Consider the following 20,120-nt stretch of genomic DNA (forward strand, 5'->3'; position numbering starts at 1 on the left):
AAATTTTAAGCTATTGTCAGCTATGAATCCAACATATTGGGGGATTAGCTCAAAAGTAGAGCGCTTGCTTAGCATGCGAGAGGTAGCGGGATCGCTGCCCGCAGCCTCCATAGAAACCCAGCTTTTCGTATCAAACCTAGTAGTATCCAACTTTCCGCATAAATAGTTTTTAAAAAGTAGTTTTGGAATACCCCTTCCGTCCTTACAAATTAATGTTAATTATAATAAAATAGAAATATTTCATTTTAATTGACTTTCTGAATTGTTTAAATCCTTTTCTATGTTTTTGCTCATTTGAGTTGAAATTTTAAGCTATTGTGACCTATCAACCCTATATAGCGGGCGATTAGCTCAAAACGTAGAGTGCTCACTTAGCATGCGAGAGCTGGCAGGATCGATGACCGCATCCTCCATTTAAATCAAGCTTTTTCGAATCAAAACTGGTAGTATCCAACTTACCACATAAATAAAATAGTCACGTGAATGTTGGAGTGTCCTTTGAAAATTCCAAATTATTTTCCAGTGTATTTGTTACTCTTTGTTGAATTTTTAAGCTGTCTTCAGGCTGTATGTTCAAGCAAATTTTCTTGGAAGGTAGGGGGATTAGCTCTAGTGGTAGTGCGCTCGCTTTGCATGCGAGAGGCAACGGGATCGATGCCCGTATCCTCCAAGACAGCTGAGTCTTCAGCAGTACAATATCATCTGCCACCTTCTTTGTTAATTTAAATTTTTATAAAGTAGTTTTGGAATACCCCTTCCATCCTTACAAATTAATGTTAATGATAATAATAATAAAAATAGAAATGTTTAATTTTAATTGACTTTCTGAAATGTTTAAATCCTTTTCCTTGTTTTTGTTCATTTAAGTTGAAATTTTACACTATTGTCACCTATGAACCCTACATATCGGGGGGTTAGCTCAAATGGTAGAGCGCTCGCTTAGCATGCGAGGGGTAGCGGGATTGATGCCCGCATCCTCCATATAAACCTTGCTTTTACCTATCAAAAATGGTAGCATCCAACTTACCGCATAAATAATATAGTCACATGAATGTTGGACTGTCCTTTGAAATTTCCAATTTGTTTTCCAGTGTATTTGTTACACTTACCGCATCTTTTAAGCTCTCTTCAGGCTGTATGTTCAAAAATGTTTTGCGATTACTCTTGCATGCTTACAAATTAATGTTAAATGATAATATCAATATTCAGCAGAAAATAAATGTTACATTTTTAATCTTTTCTGGTACTGTTCAAATCCTTTTCCATGATTTGCTTTTTTGAGTTGAAATTTTAAGTTATTGTCACCCGTGAAGCTTAAATGAATCTGTGCGGATATCGGGGGATTAGCTCAAGTGGTAGAGCGCTCGCTTTGCGTGTGAGAGGCAACGGTATCGATCCCTATATCTTCCATATAAACCAAACTTTTTCGTATCAAAACTGTTAGTATCCAACTTACCGCATTAATAAAATAGTCACGTGAATGTTCGAGTGTCCTTTGAAACTTCCGAGTTATTTTCCATTGTGTTTGTTACTCTTTGTTAAACTTTTAAGCTGTCTTCAGGCTGTATGTGCAAAAATGTTTTGGGATTACTCTTGCATGCTTACAAATTAATGTTAATTATAATAAAATAGAAATCTTTCATTTTAATTGACTTTCTGAATTGTTTAAATCCTTTTCTATGCTTTTGTTCATTTGAGTTTAAATTTTAAGCTATTGTCAGCTATGAACCCAACATATCACGTCACCCGTGAAGCTTAAATGAATCTGTACGAATATCGGGGGAGTAGCTCAAGTGTTAGAATGCTCGCTTAGCATGCGAGAGGTAGCGGGATCGATGCCCGTATCCTCCATATAAACCAAGCATTTACGTATCAAAGCTGGTAGTATCCAACTCACCGCATAAATAAAATAGTCACGTGAATGTTGGAGTGTCCTTTCAAATTTCCAAATTATTTTCCAGTGTATTTGTTACTCTTTGTTGAACTTTTAAGCTGCCTTCAGGCTGTATGTTCAAAAATGTTTTGCGATTACTCTTGCATGCTTACAAATTAATGTTAAATAATTATATCAATATACAGCAGAAAATAAATGTTACATTTTTAATAATTTCTGGTACTGTTCAAATCCTTTTCGTTGTTTTTGCTTATTTGAGTTGAAATGAGTTGAAATTTTACACTATTGTCAGCTATGCAGTCAACATATCGGGGGATTAGCTCAAGTGGTAGAGCGCTCGCTTTGCATGCGAGAGGCAACGGGATCGATGCCCGTATCCTCCAAGACAGCCGAGGCTTCAGCAGTACAATATCATCTACCAGCTTCTTTGTTAATTTAAATTTTTAAAAAGTAGTTTTGGAATACCCCTTCCCTCCTTACAAATTAATGTTAATTATAATAAAATATAAATCTTTAATTTTAAGTGACTTTCTGAATTGTTTAAATCCTTTTCTATGCTTTTGTTCATCTGAGTTGAAATTTTAAGTTATTGTCACCCGTGAAGCTTAAATGAAGCTGTGCGCATATCGGGGGATTAGCTCAAGTGGTAGAGCGCTCGCTTTGCATGGGAGAGGCAACGGGATCGATGCCCGTATCCTCCATATAAACTGAGCTTTTATCTATCAAAACTGGTAGTATCCAACTTACCGCATAAATAATACAGTCACATGAATGTTGGAGTGTCCTTTGAAATTTCCAAATTATTTTCCAGTTTATTTGTTACTCTTTGTTGAATTTTTAAGCTGTCTTCAGGCTGTATGTTCAAGCAAATTTTCGTGGACGGTAGGGGGATTAGCTCAAGTGGTAGAGCGCTCGCTTTGCATGCGAGAGGCAACGGGATCGATGCCCGTATCCTCCAAGACAGCCGAGTCTTCAGCAGTACAATATCATCTACCAGCTTCTTTGTTAATTTAAATTTTTAAAAAGTAGTTTTGGAATACCGCTTCCGTCCTTACAAATTAATGTTAATGATAATTATAATAAAAAATAGAAATGTTAAATTTTAATTAACTTTCTGAATTGTTTAAGACTGAAGACTGGCTTTGAATTGAATCTGAATTGTGTGTTGTTGCATAACCTTGTATCAATTCATAGCAATAGAAATAGACTGGGATTTGTTGTTTTTAATCTTCTAAGATTTTGTTTGGAGATACCAATAAAATGACCAGAAATATTGTTATTCAGTTTATTGCTGTTCCCTTTCTTGTTCTTTCTTTTTGGTTTTGGTAGTGTTAGTAAAAGGCTCTAGAGCCTAATTTGCTTCTTCCCTTTTTTTCCAGACAAATGTATTCAAGTTTTCATTTAACATGTTACATTGCCTCATTTTTTAACAAGTGACCCAAATGGCAATATATGACAGAACAAGATAGCCTGATGCTTAGAGATACTGCATTAGCACTAATACTAGCAAGCCACATGTGGCTGAGAAACTCTAATGAGTTTTGTCTTTTTTGTTACCATGATTACCATTCAAAAGAACCAACTGACCAAAGTGAGACCTTTTTTAGAAGCCCATTGGGCCAGATAGATGCTAATGGCAGTGTAATGAAGGGCATTGCTGTGTGTGTTTGTGTGTCTCCCTTCCTCAAATAGTGCTTGCAGATGGAGGAGATTACGCCTAATTGCTCTCTCTCTCTCTCTCTTTCTCTCTCTCTCTCTGATGATGTGGAAGAATGTGGTCGAGATAGCCTGCACCAGACAGCAAGTCAAAGCCTGCTGATATGAACTGCACGTTAGAATTTAAGTAAAATACATTACACCAATCTGCAACTGAGCACTAGCGGAGATGTTGAACAGCCTTTGTTTTGGCAAAGGGGCGGGAATGCTGTATCATCTTTCAATCAGGAGTCAAACTAGTTTGTATGTAGATGCAGCCCTGGGCACAAAACAAAATATGGTTTGATTGAATTATGGAAATAAAGTAGGAAAACTATGTACATTGTACAAAGAAAATGCAGTGAAAGGTTTTCACTTAACACCAAGTTACTGGTACAACACTTCCAGGTTTGGACATGTTGGTAGAGAAGGTATCTTGAATCAAAGGATATAGGTTGCTACTCTTATGATACATTCATTTTAAAGATTTTTGATACACATACTTCCTATATTTTATTTTACTTCTCTTTTGTATTAAAAATCCAAAATGTTTTTCTAAATCCCTCGTTTCCATTTGACAATAGAACTGTGGTCGTTATATTTACAGTTTCAAATTCTAGACGAATTTTTCCACAGTGGGGTCAATAATGTTCAATCTAATCTAATCTAATCTAATCAACAACATTGCCCTCCTGTGTCCAAGTTACTACCCTTTTCCAGAAATCTCTGTCCCTATTGATCTGCAACTCCATGCGCGCCCATCTCACATATTGTCAAAACCAAAGTGTGTTAACAGGGCGTTTAAAGTTAAATGGCAAGCTGCGTGGGAGCATTGGATGACAGAAGGCGAACACACATTTACCAAGAGAGGGAGGCAACCCTATCTGCCAATGGATCGTGGATGCCTGGACTAAGATATTAGTCTCGTGTGTCGTCCGAGCTTTCACGAAGGCCGGAATCATCACTGAACAACTAATGACAGCAACAAGAAGATGAAGAAGATGGTTGATTGTTCCACTTAATTGTTTCTCTGACTGTTTTGTGTCGCTTAATGCATCTTGTAATCCAGTGCGCCTTATGTATGAAACTGAATCCGTTCATTGATATTGCACTTTATAATCCAGTGCGGCTCATGGTCCAAAAAATATGGCAATCTAAATTAAACCAGTCTAATTCAATCTAATGTAATCTAATCTAATCAATTGTGATCAAATCAAAACAAGCTTGAGTAACATCAATATAACCTAGACTGCTTAACCCCAGTTTTAATGTAACTTAAATAAATACAATCAAAAACACATACATAAATACATAAACAAAAAGGGAAAATAAATTATTTACGCTTCAATCAGGTTGTGGTAAATTAAATGAATTTCTTTGGTTTTTGGTTTTTGACGTAGTCCGTTTCCAACAAGGTGACGAGACATCGGGATTCAATGTTTCTGATCACAACAGTGAGTGGCTCTGATATGCGAAAACAAACAGAAACCTCCACACTGGACAGTCCTAAACATCACTGCAGTCAAAAGTCCAAAAAGCAACCTGACAGTCTCCTGGGAGCTTCTGTATTTCTATATGTGCTGTATAAAAAGTTTGGCAGATGGCCTCCAGCCCTGCCTGCCAGCTTTCTCTTTCTCTGAACACCACAAACATTATCCTACTGCTGCTTTTAATACAGCACTGTTAATAATTCATAGGCACGCTCCACTTCTTTCTCCTCAACGTTACACTCATCCCCAGTTCACACTAGGAGCAGGGCTACTGCCGCTCTGATGCATTGTTAATGCTATTTATGAATGTACTGTGACAGCAGTACTGGTGTGAAGTTGACAGTCCAGGGTCATCTGCAGGGTCCACACGTCACTTTTATCCTTTTTTAAATTATTTCTTCTTCCATTCTTTGCCATTGTTCTTAGATTTGTTTCTTTTTGAAGTTTCATAATTCACGATCGACTTTTGATGTCTTTATTTTTGTGTCAGTTTTGGCTTTTCCGCATCCCAGAAGCAGCTGGACAGGTGCAGAAAGTGAAGGGAAGGGTCTAAGGAGGGAGGTGGGAGATATGAAATATTGATAAAGCAGCTATCGCTGCACTATTTTATGTAAGCACTACCTACTTGCCAGAAAAGTATCTTTGTATCCAAAAACACTGTCGCACTATTAAACTTATACCCACTGTCCGGTATACAGGGGATTCTCGAGTTCCGTACCCACGGTGCAACGTTACCTCACTCACTTTTCACCATAAGTCAGAACCCACATACCATACATATGTACTGTACATGTCTGGTTCTCAGTCATCCAGGTCATTTAATCCAGAAAGAAGCAGACTTGGGTCCGGAAGGTTTCAGGTTTGAGTCCACAAACTGCCAAGTTTCCACTGAGGTGCTCTGAGGATGGCACAGTCCCCATGCACTTAAAGCTGCTCCATGCTCACTTTGGTGATGGGTTAAAATGCAGAGGTCACATTTCGTTGTGTGCAGTGGTGTGCTGTGTCACAATGCCAAGTAGTTCACTTCCCTTCCTATAAATGTCCCAACATTGATTCAACCAGCCAGGTAGCAAGTTGAGTTGTTGCACGATGGTAAGGAAATGATTTGCTAGAATTGTTTTTTTGTTGCTTGCTATTGAATAAGCTATGGTAATGTACACACAGCACCCCATATTGACAGAAAAACACAGAATTGTTGACATTTTTTTATTTGATTTATTAATGTACACACAGCACCCCATATTGACAGACATACGTATTTAGACCCTTTGCTCAGTATTTAGTAGAAGCACACTTTTGAGCTAATACAGCCATGAGTCTTTTTGGGAACAAGTTTTTCACACCTGGATTTGGGGCTCCTCTGCCATTCCTCCTTGCAGATCCTCTCCAGTTCTGTCAGGTTGGATGGTGAACGTTGGTGGACAGCCATTTTCAGGTCTCTCCAGAGATGCTCAATTGGGTTTAAGTCAGGGCACTGGCTGGGCCATGGACTGAGTTGTTGTGAAGCCAATTCTTGGTTATTTTAGCTGTGTGCTTAGAGTCATTGTCTTGTTGGAAGTTGAACCTTCGGCCCAGTCTGAGGTCCTGAGCACTCTGGAGAAGGTTTTCGTCCAGGATATCCTTGTACTTGGCTGTAGGGTCATTGTCTTGTTGGAAGTTGAACCTTCGGCCCAGTCTGAGGTCCTGAGCACTCTGGAGAAGGTTTTCGTCCAGGATATCCCTGTACTTCCTTCGATTGCAACCAGTCGTCCTGTCCCTGCAGCTGAAAAACACCCCCACATCATGATGCTGCCACCACCATGCTTCACTGTTGGGACTGTATTGGACAGGTGATGAGCTGTGCCTGGTTTTCTCCACGATACCGCTTAGAATTAAGGATTTGTATAATATACAGACTAACCAAAGTTCTATCTTGGGCTCATCAGACCATCCAATCTTATTTCACGCCATCTTAGAGTCCTTTGTTACATGGACCTTTCTATGACTTACCAGTATTTTGTATAATATACAGACTAACCGCAATAGTTGGTCTATGACTTTAATATTCGTTTTAATCTTTTCCATCACACAAATGTAAAATTCACATTTGCAAGTTATTTTAATGATTAACTGTAACTATTAATTGTAAAATAGTTGAGAGAAAAAACATGTTTTAAATGTAATAACTGAAGTAAAAAATGTTGGTTCTCTAATTGGGAAATTCAATTTCATTGTGCCTGTTTTTTTTAGGTTGACATTTCTGTGCATAGATTGAAAATCCCTACGATAATATAATTCTTCAAGTTTATTATATACAAACAAACAAAGGTATAGTTTCACCTTGACATGTTTCAACAGCGAGGTCTCATCTTGCTCTGGAATGTAATAGAATAGAATAATGAACACAAAGACAACCTCTTGTTTAATACATCGCTGTTCTGACCCGCTTTATCTTTGTTTCCCTTTGGCTAAATGTTTGGGCAACAAAATGTAAAACTTTTTTCACATTGTTCCCCCGAGATGTACACATATCAGAGAATCATCAACATAGAGCAACAAGCTCTTCTTGGTGACAGGGCTGAAGTGTGTTAGTTGTAGAAACTTAAGATGTTTTGTACAAGACATCACTCACAAAGCTGTCCATGTCTCCTTTTTTTTTTTCTTCAACAGGAAACAATACCTACACACAGTCGAAGACTCACAGGGAATAATATCGCCGGCATCCAATAACGGGTGAAACACTAGGGTAATACCCCAGAGTGCTACAGGTTTTAGTGGATATTGGTGTGGACACATTGGATCAAGACACCTGGACACATGTAATGAGCAGGTCAGGATAGAAGGAAATAAAGCCATGCACTCTACCTGTGTACTAAGGTTTGAGTTGGTCACAACTACAAGTCACGATGTCAGTGCATGTTCAAAATGATGGTCGCATTGATGCCCTGAATGTCAGTGCATGTTCAAAATGATGGTCACATTGATGCCCTGACAGTGCAATGAGCAGGAAGTCTGTTTCTTATTCTTATTATATCCATTTTAAGTGGTATGTTCTTTAATAAAATATTGAGGTCACATGCCCAGATACCTTAAACATGCCATCTTATTTTTATCAAAGGATATTTCCGGTCAGCATGCACAATCTTGATTTTTCTACCGTGGTTGTTTTTTTTTAACACATATGAATCGTAATTGAATTTTCATATTTCGCATATGAGCTAGTTTCACATGCAGAACCTTGGTTTGAATTAATGTGGGAGGAAGAATTTAGTGGTTGACAATTCAGTTTAAGGTAGAATAGCTGAGCACAGAACCACTGCATTATCAGAATTTAGTGGTTGACAATTCAGTTTAAGGTGGAACAGTTGAGCACATAACCACTGCACATTCTGCACATCAGAGGTTGACGATATAAATATAAGATTTTGCGTTGTTCATTTCATAGTGGTTACCGTATCTTGACGACTGTAACAAATACGCACACACATATATATACATACGTATATATGTCTCCATACATAGGTCTTCATAAGGCTTAATTATCAAGCGTAGGTTGTTGTTATTTGTATACAAATATATAGTGCATGGTCTTGTCTAGCCTCCATTATATGTGATTGTCTTTAATTCTGTTATATTGTTCTATTTATATTACGGTTCAATTACAATAAAGTTATCTTGTCTTTATTATTATTTTATCTTATTCACTTGTCATCCATCTTGAGCTTATTCAAATTAAACAGTTGTTTGTCATTAAAGTCAATAACAATTTGTTTGACAGAATCAGCCTGTACTGTGCTACACATGAGAAATAACTTCTAATAACGGGGGACAAGAAAAACGGTTGATAAAAGTGTGTAGGGTTAGGGTTGGAAAGAACTAATTTTACTCCCCAGGCTTTTTAATAAACTCACAGTGACAAGTCAGACAGGGCAAAAGGCAAAAGCATCAGGATGTTTCCTAGCCAAAACTATTCAACCTTATACCACTGTAGAGGGTGCAGGATTTCAGCATATGATAAAAGCACTTGAGCCATGATATAATTTTACCTAGCATAATCACTTTAGGAACTTTAGTAATTCCTGCATAGTGGCGCTTTGGCCCAGAGGCAATGTCTCTGTCATTGGTGTGGAACCCCAGGGTTCACCTCCTGGGCAAGTTTGAATCCCGGTTAGTGCGGTTAATACCTTCCAGTGGACTCACCACCCGCAGGGAGGTTTGGGAGGTTGGTACGGTGCAGTGTGATTTGGGTGGCGACTGCTGCCCCCGTGAGCCGGTAACGGATAAGCAGATGAATATGGATGGATGGATGGATGGATGGGTGGATGGATGGATGGATGGAATTCCTGCATATGTATACAGGGGTTTCGTGGTTACGTTGCAATTTCCCATAAATGCATATAAATGCAAACTAGTTGGCAAATACGTCATCACGTGGGGATATACACAAAAGAAAACTTTGTTTACATTACATTAGTTAGCGTAGGTGAGTGACATAGGCACTTACGTACAGTATGTGAGTTCCGATTTGTGCAGGAAATTGTGTTACATCAAACCGTAGGAACATAACTCAAACATAAATCAAAGACCCCAGAAAGGGGGACCCAAATGCTGCTCTCATAAGTCAATAAGATCCATCCATCCATCCATCCATTTTCATCCGCTTATCTGTTATCGGGACACAGGGGAAGCAGTCGCCACCCAAATCACACTGCACCATACCAACCCCCCTAAACCTTCCTGTGGGTGGTGAGTCCACTGGAAGGTACCAACCACCCTAACTGGGATTCGAACCCTGGGGGTCCACACCAATGACAGAGACATTGCCTCTGGGCCAAAGCGCTACGAGTCAATAAGATATTTAAAGCAACTTTGTTTAAGTTATCAGTTAGCATAGCCGAGCCTCGCATATCAAATAGAGGCAATGTCTTAATGTCTGCTGTTCAGTAACACTCTCTGGTATACTACAGTAGAAGTAGGAGAAAGGGAATTAAATAGGTGAACAAAAATGTCCAACCATGAAGTGGAAAATTGGCTGTCCAACTTGCAAAATGTCAAACGCGGTAACTCACTTGAAACGGCATCATCCAACTGTGGGTAAGTGCCAGGAAAAGGAAAAGTAAAGTTGTTTGTTAATAATGTACCACAGTGTGATGTCTACACCTAGGTATGTACCAAATCACAGGTTCTGCATACCCTTGGACCCCTAATATATAGTGTATACATATTTTGATCATTGATCATTTTTTGTGTTTTTGTATTGATTTGAAACAAAGGGACCAACACCAATTGCAGTGGTTCTCAATTATTTTCTGTTATGTCCCCCCCTTGGGGACAGAAATGTTTTCACACACCCCTCACTGCCCTCTGATCCACACCACTGCGTATTGAAATACTAGTCATGTCCCCTTTCTTGCATTTTACCAACCTTTAGCCTAAGACTCACAACGATATAATATATTTTGGGTATTTTTTATCTTACAATTAACTGACTGAACAAAACAGAAAACTGTGATACAAACCCAACTGTGGTTTTTTACTATAACTTGGCTTTTCCTTGGATTTCTGTTTGTGTTATGCTCTGCTTTATTTCTGAAGACTTATTCCCAAGACTACGCTAGACTAGATAAAGATGATGTTACAAAAAGGACATTTTTTTTTAAATTATTTTTTGTCAAATTGGCTTTGAGATATTACCATCTGCTTGTGTGGGCCAGACTATTAGATTAACACTCAGCTGGTGCAAATCCCTCACTCTGGTTACGATTGATGTGGTATTTTTCTTAGAAAAGCAACAACAAAATAGATCCCTCGGAGCGAGGCTTTTGAATAGCACGCCATTCATCACTGGCATGCTTGGCCTTTAAGGCAACGACACCAAACAATCAGAAAATTGAAATGTTTTCACGCTCAGATATCAAAGAGGCATTTTTATTTTAAAGACTTGCTACTTTTGAATTGATACACATTGATTCAAAGCATTTGCTCAAAAGTTATTTCCCTCTGCCGGAGCTACAGTGACGAAACAAAAACACAGCAGCCTTTGGAGATGAGATAATTCCACAGAGCATTTCTTAACCACACATTTAAAATGTAGCCAACGGAATTTAAATTTGCTGATATAATGAAACCCACTGAATATTAACAAGAAATATATACAAGAAACAAGAGTTGTATTTTTTAGATGCCAAAAGATATAAGAATCAGTATTTTTTGGCACCTTCTTCCCACTTGGAAGTCTCTCCAAGATTTTGTGATGTTGTGATATCGTAAATTCAGCAAATCCCTGAAAATCCCTGAAAATCCCAGTCTTGCATTTTTTGAGAACCACAGCAACTTTATTGTAGTCTAGGGATGGCTCGACAGAATACTTTTTTATGTTCGATACAGGTACTTGAACTTAGAAAATCTCATATCAGTCTGATACATTTGTCACGATGACAGTCGTGACTTTCGTTTCCCTGTGTTTCCCTTTGTTTTCCCCATTCTTGTGTTGTGCACTTGTCTCTGTCTGTGTGGTGGGCGTGGCACATTTCCCTGACTCTGCCAGGATAATCACCGAAGCCCCCCTGCCGTTCCTCAGCACCTGCCTTCAATCAACCCATCACTCTGACGGCATAAAAACCCTGGCCTTTCTCCCACTCGTCGTCAGATCGTTTGTTCAGCCACCGTGGTAGCTAACATCCAGATTAACTTTAACTATTGTTCTTTGTGATTCCTGTTGATTTAGGAAATAATCTTTAATGACTGATCTTCTTGTGCTCAGGTCCCCCTCCTGCTACCTGCTTGCCTGCTCTCCACCAGCCAGATCCGGACAGCCTACACTCTGTAACTCCTTCTTCTCATTATTAGACCCTCTCCTTCCCCTTTGTCTCCCACAGCAAAATAAATCCTTGTTTCTCACTTAATGTCGTCTGAGCCTGCATTTGGGTCATTACCGGTTTAAATCATGACAACATTATTTTCTTCTCTGCTATGCGCTGGCCTTGCTGAGATGATATTGTACCCGTTTATGGCATCTCTTGACCTGAGTTGACTAATATCGATCTTGAGTATCAGTTTGAGCCATCCCCAGTCTCCAGCAATGTTTTGCCTCATAGCAACTCATTTTGTGTTTTTTCTCATGTCTTTTGTAACGTAAGTTCACTGAAACGATCATTGTTCTGTTTTCAGTATACATTGTTCCTTGTTTGTTCAATGTCAGTGGTGTTATTCCTGCGTGTTTCTCCATGTTCCGATACCCCATGTTTGTTTTGTTCGTGCTTCCCATCCTTTCACCATTTTTTCCGCCTGGCATGTGTTCCTTTGTTGTTTTTCAATGACCTGCATGATGAGTTAAGATTGGACTTGCTTGGTGTGTTTTTACCAAACATTCTGCACCGAAGAGCTCAACACGAACACACGTGTTGTTATAGCCATTATATACATGTAGGGGATCTGACTTCCGTTCTTACGGTGCGACCCGAATGCACACAATGTACAAAACTGCCTAAGTCACCTACGCTAAAACAGTGGTAACATCCTAATCTAGGACATAAAAACATCAGAGGAGTCAAAAAGTTCCCCAAAAAACAACACAAACAAAGGAAAGCAAATGTACATATGGCAATGTAAACATAGATGTCTTCCACATATAGCATAATGTGACAATGTGTTTGTCTGCTCCGCTAGCAAACTACGTTGCATGCTAACTAGTTGGCAAATTTTAACGACGTTCGTCAAAATGATGGAGTGCTGGTTTCTTCGTAGTGTTATGGGAGATTGGGACATAACTCAGAGAATGTCATAAACCGAGGATGCCCTGTATGGACATACATATATATATATATATATACATTGTTTAGAATATAAAAAGTACACAACAGTTTTCAACAGGTTTAAAACTAACCTTTAATGTCAGTTTCTTCTGTATTCCTGCCTAACAAGATTTAACCCACTGCAAACTTTTGTGTTCGGGCCTATGCAAAACAAACCTGCACCTGTTCTAAAATACCCAACAACAATTTCAACATTTTTTTTTCCCTTTTACAAAACCAAACTTAGGATGTGTAGCTTGTGTATTTTCTTTTAACTCTAAGCACCAAGGCCCCCATGCTGAGTTAAATGAATGCATTTATTTTGCAACAGAATTGGGCCTGGAGGTATGCTTTCATTAGGACTGCGATTAGCATAGTGCTTGTTACTGCTTGGCCTGTTAGCACAGAGTTGTCTGTCTTCACACATCTCCTTTTCAAAGACAACATGGAAATCAGCTGGGTTTTCCTCCCGTCTCCTGTGTATTAGAGTCAAAACACCAACGCACAGAGAGGTGAGTGTAATGAGACCACAGATATTTTTTTACATAAGTTATCTCTGCATGAAACACACAACGACTAATGTGGCTTTACAGCAGCTGGATTACCATAAAAAAAATCAAAAAAAAAATCAAATGTGACAGGAAACTACCAGTCATGTGTTTAAAGTCTAAATGGATTTCTGACTTAGTCTGCCAAGCAATCGTTCTTACATTCACAATAAAATCCTGGTTGTGTTTGAAACTCAGCACCTGAACAACTTTTTTGAGATGCTGTTTTACCTTAGGCATTGAAAGGTTAAACTTTTTTTTTCCCCTTTGGTAGAAGTGCCAAGACATCTATTTTGGTGCCCCCATGCTGAGTTAATTGAAGACATGTACTTTCCAATAACAAAAGAAAATAAAAAATAAAAATACAATGACTGGCTTTTATTAGGACTACAATTAGCATAACTTGTTACCACAGGGGCTTTAGCAAAAACAGAGCTCTACATACAGTATAGCCTTATCACAAGAAACATGGAAATCAACAGCAAAATGAATATATACCCACAGGTAAGACAGTGGTTAGCCCTCCTCTTGTGTTAGCTTTCTGGTATCATCTCTCGTGTTAACGGGTCGGTTTTGACCCATGTATTAAATCAGCTATAAAATACACTAAAAACAATAAACCATTATCCAATTTGTTTCTCATCTCTTGGTTATCTTGTTTGGCTTCCTTATCCATGAAAATATGGGTTTTATTACTTTTTATGTGGGCCTTTAGGCTTTTTTGTGTCAGTCTACCCCTCGATTTCAAATTTTTTTTTAAAAATGGTAAAATGAACCTCAAGAGAATCATATTAATAAATAAAAGGTTGCCATGTTACCCGACTATTACTGAGGGCTACATATCTTAAATACATTTGTTTTATTTATTTTTTTCATTTCAATATTAATATCTAAACTAACATCTATGGTGTTACGGGTCAATTTTGACCCGTATATATTTACGTCAAGAAAAGGCAAAAGTATTTTTTTCAGCAACAGAACTGCACTCATCTCTCCCAGACATCCCAGATAGGAGCAAGCTTGTCAGATCTCACTCTGTCCAATCCAATTCAGATATTGTATTTAGCTCAAACTCTGAAACTTTAACAAGAATTGCACGATAGTGTCAGAGCCATGTGGTGAGTGTGGATCCAACCAACTCAAATGAAGAGTGGCCACTGATTTTGATTGAGTCGATTGACACCTTTTTTGCGGGGTGAACATGAAAACAAAAAAGAATTTCTCTTTTGGTTTTCTTTTCAGTTGTGTTACAGAATGAGTGGTGTTGAAGAAGAAAATGAAAATGGATCGGATGAATCCGAATGTTTGGATGTGTTTTGGATATTTTAATTTTTGAGTCAAAAAGTCCAGGAATATTGTGAGAATGAAAAAGCATTTTCATTTTCAAATTTGACATTTCAAAATGAATTTTGGTACTTAATTGCTGGGGCAAAAACCTTCATTCTCAAACACAACAATCCCCTGATATTTTTTGATGAGGTAGGTTGAAAGTGTCCTGTCTTTACTATGCTCCTTCAAACCGGTTTGTGGTGTGGTCAAGGATCTCCTCATTTTAAGTTGGAAATACTACCGTAAATCTCTGTCAATATTGGAACAGATATCCTATTTTTTCATTTCTAGTGACAAAGTGGTCAGTGGCTAAACCTGTTTGGAAATGTTAGTTAAGTTTTATCTAAATGACTATTTTTTAATATTGAAAAAAAAAAATACATTAGTGTGTGAGTCTTTCCTGGTTATAAGTGCAGAGGTGCTGTCTCTTTGTGATGTGAAGGACAGGCAACAAAGCGTAAAACAATAAGCACAGCCTTCAGCAGTCTCCTGCAGCACATCTCAGTGTAAACAGCAAATGAATAAACACAAAAGCCATGACCTTGACAGATCAAATGTCAAAGCATACCCGATTAAGTCAAAAGCTGCAGGTATCCTCAGATGGAATTGTTACTGTTCTTATAATAACCGACTTACTGAAACAAATACATTCTTCCAACATTGTTTGTCTTATCCACATGTGTACATCTTTGACACTATTTTCCATAGTTCAATAATTCATCTTCAGCAACTACCAGTAAAGGTCTTTTATAAAATGCACGATCGTTCTATTGTGCATTGGTTCCTGAAACTCCAAAAATTCCACAAGTTGCAGTATTCACCTTATTAATCTAGCACTTGTTTACAACATAGTTTATTTAGATATTACAGTATACAGGGGGTGGCACTTTGGCCCAGATTGGTGTCATTGGTGTGGAACCCCAGGGTTCACCTCCTGGGCAAGTTCGAATCCCGGTTTAGGGGGGTTGGTACGGTGCAATGTGATTTGGGTGGCGACTGCTGCCCCGGCAACCCGGTAATGGATAAGCGGATGAAAATGGATGGATGGATGGATGGAGTATACAGGGGGTTTATGAGGTCCTCACCTACGATTTCGCATGGGAACAAGTTGGCCAGCGGACGGATAAGAGCTTTATTTATATTCGCTGGTTATACGCCATACATTGGATTGTGCTACATTCATTTTCTTTCGTGTGTGTAACCGACATGAAGCCAGATGACTCTTGATTCTGGAGAATTTTTCTTTACTAAGGGAAATTCAATCCATCCATCCATCCATCCATTTTCATCCGCTTATCCGTTACCGGGTCGCGGGGGCAGCAGTCGCCACCCAAATCACATTGCACCGTACCAACCCCCCAAACCTTCCTGTGGGTGGTGAGTCCACTGGAAGGTACCAACCGCCCTAACAGGGAATTTGAACTTACCCAGGAGGTGAACCCTGGAGTTCCACACCAATAACAGAGACATTGCCTCTGGGCCAAAACACGACACTAACGGAAATTTGTTTTTTTGTACACCTCAGGAAGTGTTGATCAGTGCTGCCTCTATTGCTATGTTCTCATGGTTTTGAGCACTATGTGTCATGACATGCGTTAAGCCTTTTTAGTTGTTGTGACTGAAAGTCACATCTCCTTTAAAAGCAATCCTTTTAAAAAAAAAAATTCGCCAATGTCTGTTATAATTCCAAGAATTTTGGAACAACAACTTTTTGAAGCAATGTAAAACAGGAGTCTTTTCATTGCAAGCCCTGAAGAGTAAGTACATAGTGTTTGTGCCACATTCAACAGAGTTGGCTCTGACAAAACTACATCATACTAATCTAAAACACACAAAAGAAACAAAGAAAGAAAGAAAAAAGTTATTCATGTGAGGAAACATGTTCCATACCTTTAGTGTTTTATCCACTTTGTACTGCACAAAGCCAGGAAAGACTGTGATATTTTGTTGGGGAGTATTGTGTTCTGAAAAGACAACAAGATATCACTAGAACTAAAAAATAATATGTTGATATATTTTCTAGTAGTTTTAAATTCACTTCTTTACAACAAAGTTTTCGGGCCATATTAAGAATTAAAAAAATATATATATATATACAATTTAGAGACTGAAAACATATGAGTATTAAGTTCTAACTTTCCTAGAAAAAATGTCATAATATTTTGAGGAAAAAGTCCTAACATTCCAAGAAAGAATTATCACGGTCATGTGACCCGTTTTAACCCAGTTTAGTTTGTTTTCTCTTCGGTCAACAAGAACTCACCCAGGGTTAACATTACTGTCTTTGGAAATGCCAAAATAAAAGGCTCACTCTTACACACCCAGCATACATATGTATGTACGTGGTTGCACATGCTCATATAAAAACACAAGACATGAAGTGAAGTGCAAAGCAATATGCTAAAACCCGTGGCAAGTGGTTGAAGACGCAACAGGGTCGAGAGTGCATCAATAAATGATGTGGACTTCTTCAGTTGTAGGGCTAAGACTTGTTCCAGAAGGATGAACATAAACCATAAAAGATATGCCAACAGCGATGCCTATGAATTTTTTTCCTACTGCTTTGAATATAAATACAGCACACCGAGTGTGTTACCCTGACACCTCCCAACCACACACATACACACACACACTCATGCACACAAGCTGTCGACTTTTTGCGCCTTCCTCTGCATACTGAAAAGCACTCGTTCTGCCTTCTCTCCCGGCTTCCTTTAAGGACCTCCCTCATTGATCTGCAAGGTGTCAGTGTTTGTCATTGCAGAGCCACTGAAGTGGCACTGTGTAAAATTATTTGCTTTATGAAAGTCTAAGCGTCCGTTATTACATTGTGTCGCCGGTTTTAAATGATTACATTTTTTTTTTTTACTACTTTTGTTTACATTGTGTCGCCGGTTTTAAATGATGAGTACATTTTTTTTTACTACCAGTGGTGGTCCATGTATATTTCACAACTAGACATTCAATGGCATCCTGCTTGAACACATCCACATCTTAATAAAGTCAGTGAAGCTATAAACAATCAGCACAAATGCAGAAATGTAGTTTAACGACTTGTTATATCCTAGAGAACTCATGTGGCAATAATAACGCCATTACTGAAGAAAACAAACCCGGGAAGCAAAATTCAGCCGTAGCTGTCACATAATGTACATCAAAAAGCATCAATAGTTAAATAGTAACAATATTATTAAAAAGATTAAATGTATTTTGTTCATCGAAACTTCGAATTATTTGTACACAATCCATCCTCCTCTCTCTTTTTACTTTGTCGACACTGTCTGTGAGTTCCAGTTCTAACAAGTCCGTTTCCACAGAGGTGTGGACTCGAGTCGCTTGACTTGGACTTGGACGAGTCATCAATTTGATGACTTTAGACTCGACTTGACAAAATGTAAAGAGACTTGCCACTCGACTTGGACTTTAACATCAGTGACTCGTGACTTCACTTGGACTTGAGCCCTTTGACTCGACAAGACTCGATACTTTCTCCAAAACCCAAAGTGATCTGTGTAAATATATTGTTATTTTGTTTGAAAAGGACTAGAAAGGACTCGAAACAGAAATGGCAGGACTTCGGACTTGACTTGACACTTTTCAGTCTTGACTTGGACTCGACTTGGACTTTGCCTGTCTTGACTTGAGACTTGACTCGGACTTGAGTGCAAAGACTTGAGACTTACTTGTGACTTGCAAAACAATGACTTGGTCCCACCTCTGCGTTTCCATCTAATCTCCATACATGCTAATGCTATAAAAGTCTAGTCTTTCCTGTCGTTTTCATGGCATGAACTTAAACTGAATGTTAAGTCTCAGTGGTTTAAAAGTTGCAAAAGGGACTGATAAAGAAGACAATGTAAATTATGAAGAAAGTAATCAGTGATGCATTAGCGTAATGGGGGGGTAAACTCTCAAATTATATTTGGCCCGCAAGATGATATCAAATGTATTAGTACTAGTGCATATATATATATATATATATACTGTAGCTGCTATATGAAAGGACACAAAACCAATAGAACAATGTTCTAGATGTTATGCAACATGTCAAAATTATAAAAAGTTTCCGGATCAATAACAGATCCCAGGGGGTATGTACTGTATATAGTTGCATTTTTGGAGATTTATTTTGCACTTTGTATGTTGTTTGGTTGCCTTGGTTTTTCACTGTGGGTGAATGATGGTGCATGATTTTTTATGTGTGCTTGGGTGTGTATTTTGGTAGTGTGAAAACCTGTCAAAGCTGATGACAACACGCACCTGCCGGCAATCCATGCTCATCAGGATGCCGGCTTATAAGCACATGCTCATCATTGGCACGGGTTTTTCACTTTTTGAGTGTGTTTATGCTCTACTGCATTTGTTTAGGTAAGTTTTTGATTTTTGCCTCCTTTTCCACAGTTACTGAGTTTTGCTTGTTTAGAGCACTGGATCCTTTGCTCTGGGGTTAGCAGCTCTGTTACGGTCGCCCTCTGTCTTTGCTGCTTGCCTTAATAAAAATCAAGGCACTGCAATTGCATAAATGAAGAATAAATAATAAATTAATAATTGTCAAATTATTAGTTGTCAAACGTCTACCAGAGATATAAAATCAAATGATAGTCACATAGGAATTCAAAACAGAATAGCCTACCTATTATTGTTACTATCGAGGTACTCTCTTGCAGGATCTCACAGAACATATCAGACAACGAGGGTGCCTGCCCTTCATCTGACTGCTCTCACTGCTCTCACTTCTCCTGCGCTGTAAGCTTCTCCGTCTCCAAGTGGGTTCTCCGTATCCATCATTTCTCATGCGCGCGGCTTTGATTCTGCGTCCAAGTAATGATCTTCATAACTCGGATCAAGTACGGTCGTAACGAATGCAGGGGATCCGAATAGATCTCAGTGATTCCTCGAACTGTTCTCTTGGCCTCATCCCCTGGACAAGGACAGGGAGGTAACAAAGCCCCCTAATGGACTGGTTGATTCTGCCTCTGGCCTGATGACTTGGAAATTGTGATCTTCTTGCTGTAAGGCAAGATCACCAGCCACTATTTCACAGTGTGTCCCTGAACAAAAATGTTATTAGAAATTTTTCAGCCAGACATAATTGCTTTGTAGACAGAATGTGTGCACCAACAATGAGATTAGCCACTGTGATGTGGTCATTAATACCAGCAAAAAGTAAAGGTCAGTTGCAGACAAGGTCCTCACCTGGCTTTGTCTTTGCCTTGTCAAAAAAAAAGCCAATGAGTTTCCTCTTCCCAGAAATAAAGCAGGTCTGTTTACTTATAGATGTAACTGGCCTTAAGGAGAGGAATGATTGCTTTGCTCTTTAAGATCGGACTCTTGCCTTTGTCTTGATTATATAGTGGCAGGCCTTTCATCTTGGCTAATAGGAAAACACTTT

General features: G+C 38.7%; 2 non-coding genes across 2 annotated transcripts; both read left to right on the forward strand.

The window, feature by feature from the left end:
- The first annotated feature begins 2,204 nt into the window (after positions 1-2,204).
- Positions 2,205-2,277, forward strand: trnaa-ugc (transfer RNA alanine (anticodon UGC)). Its single transcript has one exon. It is a non-coding gene; the product is annotated as a tRNA-Ala (tRNA).
- A 502-nt stretch (positions 2,278-2,779) lies between these two features.
- trnaa-ugc (transfer RNA alanine (anticodon UGC)) lies at positions 2,780-2,852 on the forward strand. The gene has a single exon. It is a non-coding gene; the product is annotated as a tRNA-Ala (tRNA).
- Positions 2,853-20,120: the final 17,268 nt, after the last annotated feature.

The sequence above is a fragment of the Cynoglossus semilaevis genome, chromosome 3 (assembly GCF_000523025.1).
Source record: "Cynoglossus semilaevis isolate Cse_v1.0 chromosome 3, Cse_v1.0, whole genome shotgun sequence".
Classification (NCBI taxonomy): domain Eukaryota; kingdom Metazoa; phylum Chordata; class Actinopteri; order Pleuronectiformes; family Cynoglossidae; genus Cynoglossus; species Cynoglossus semilaevis.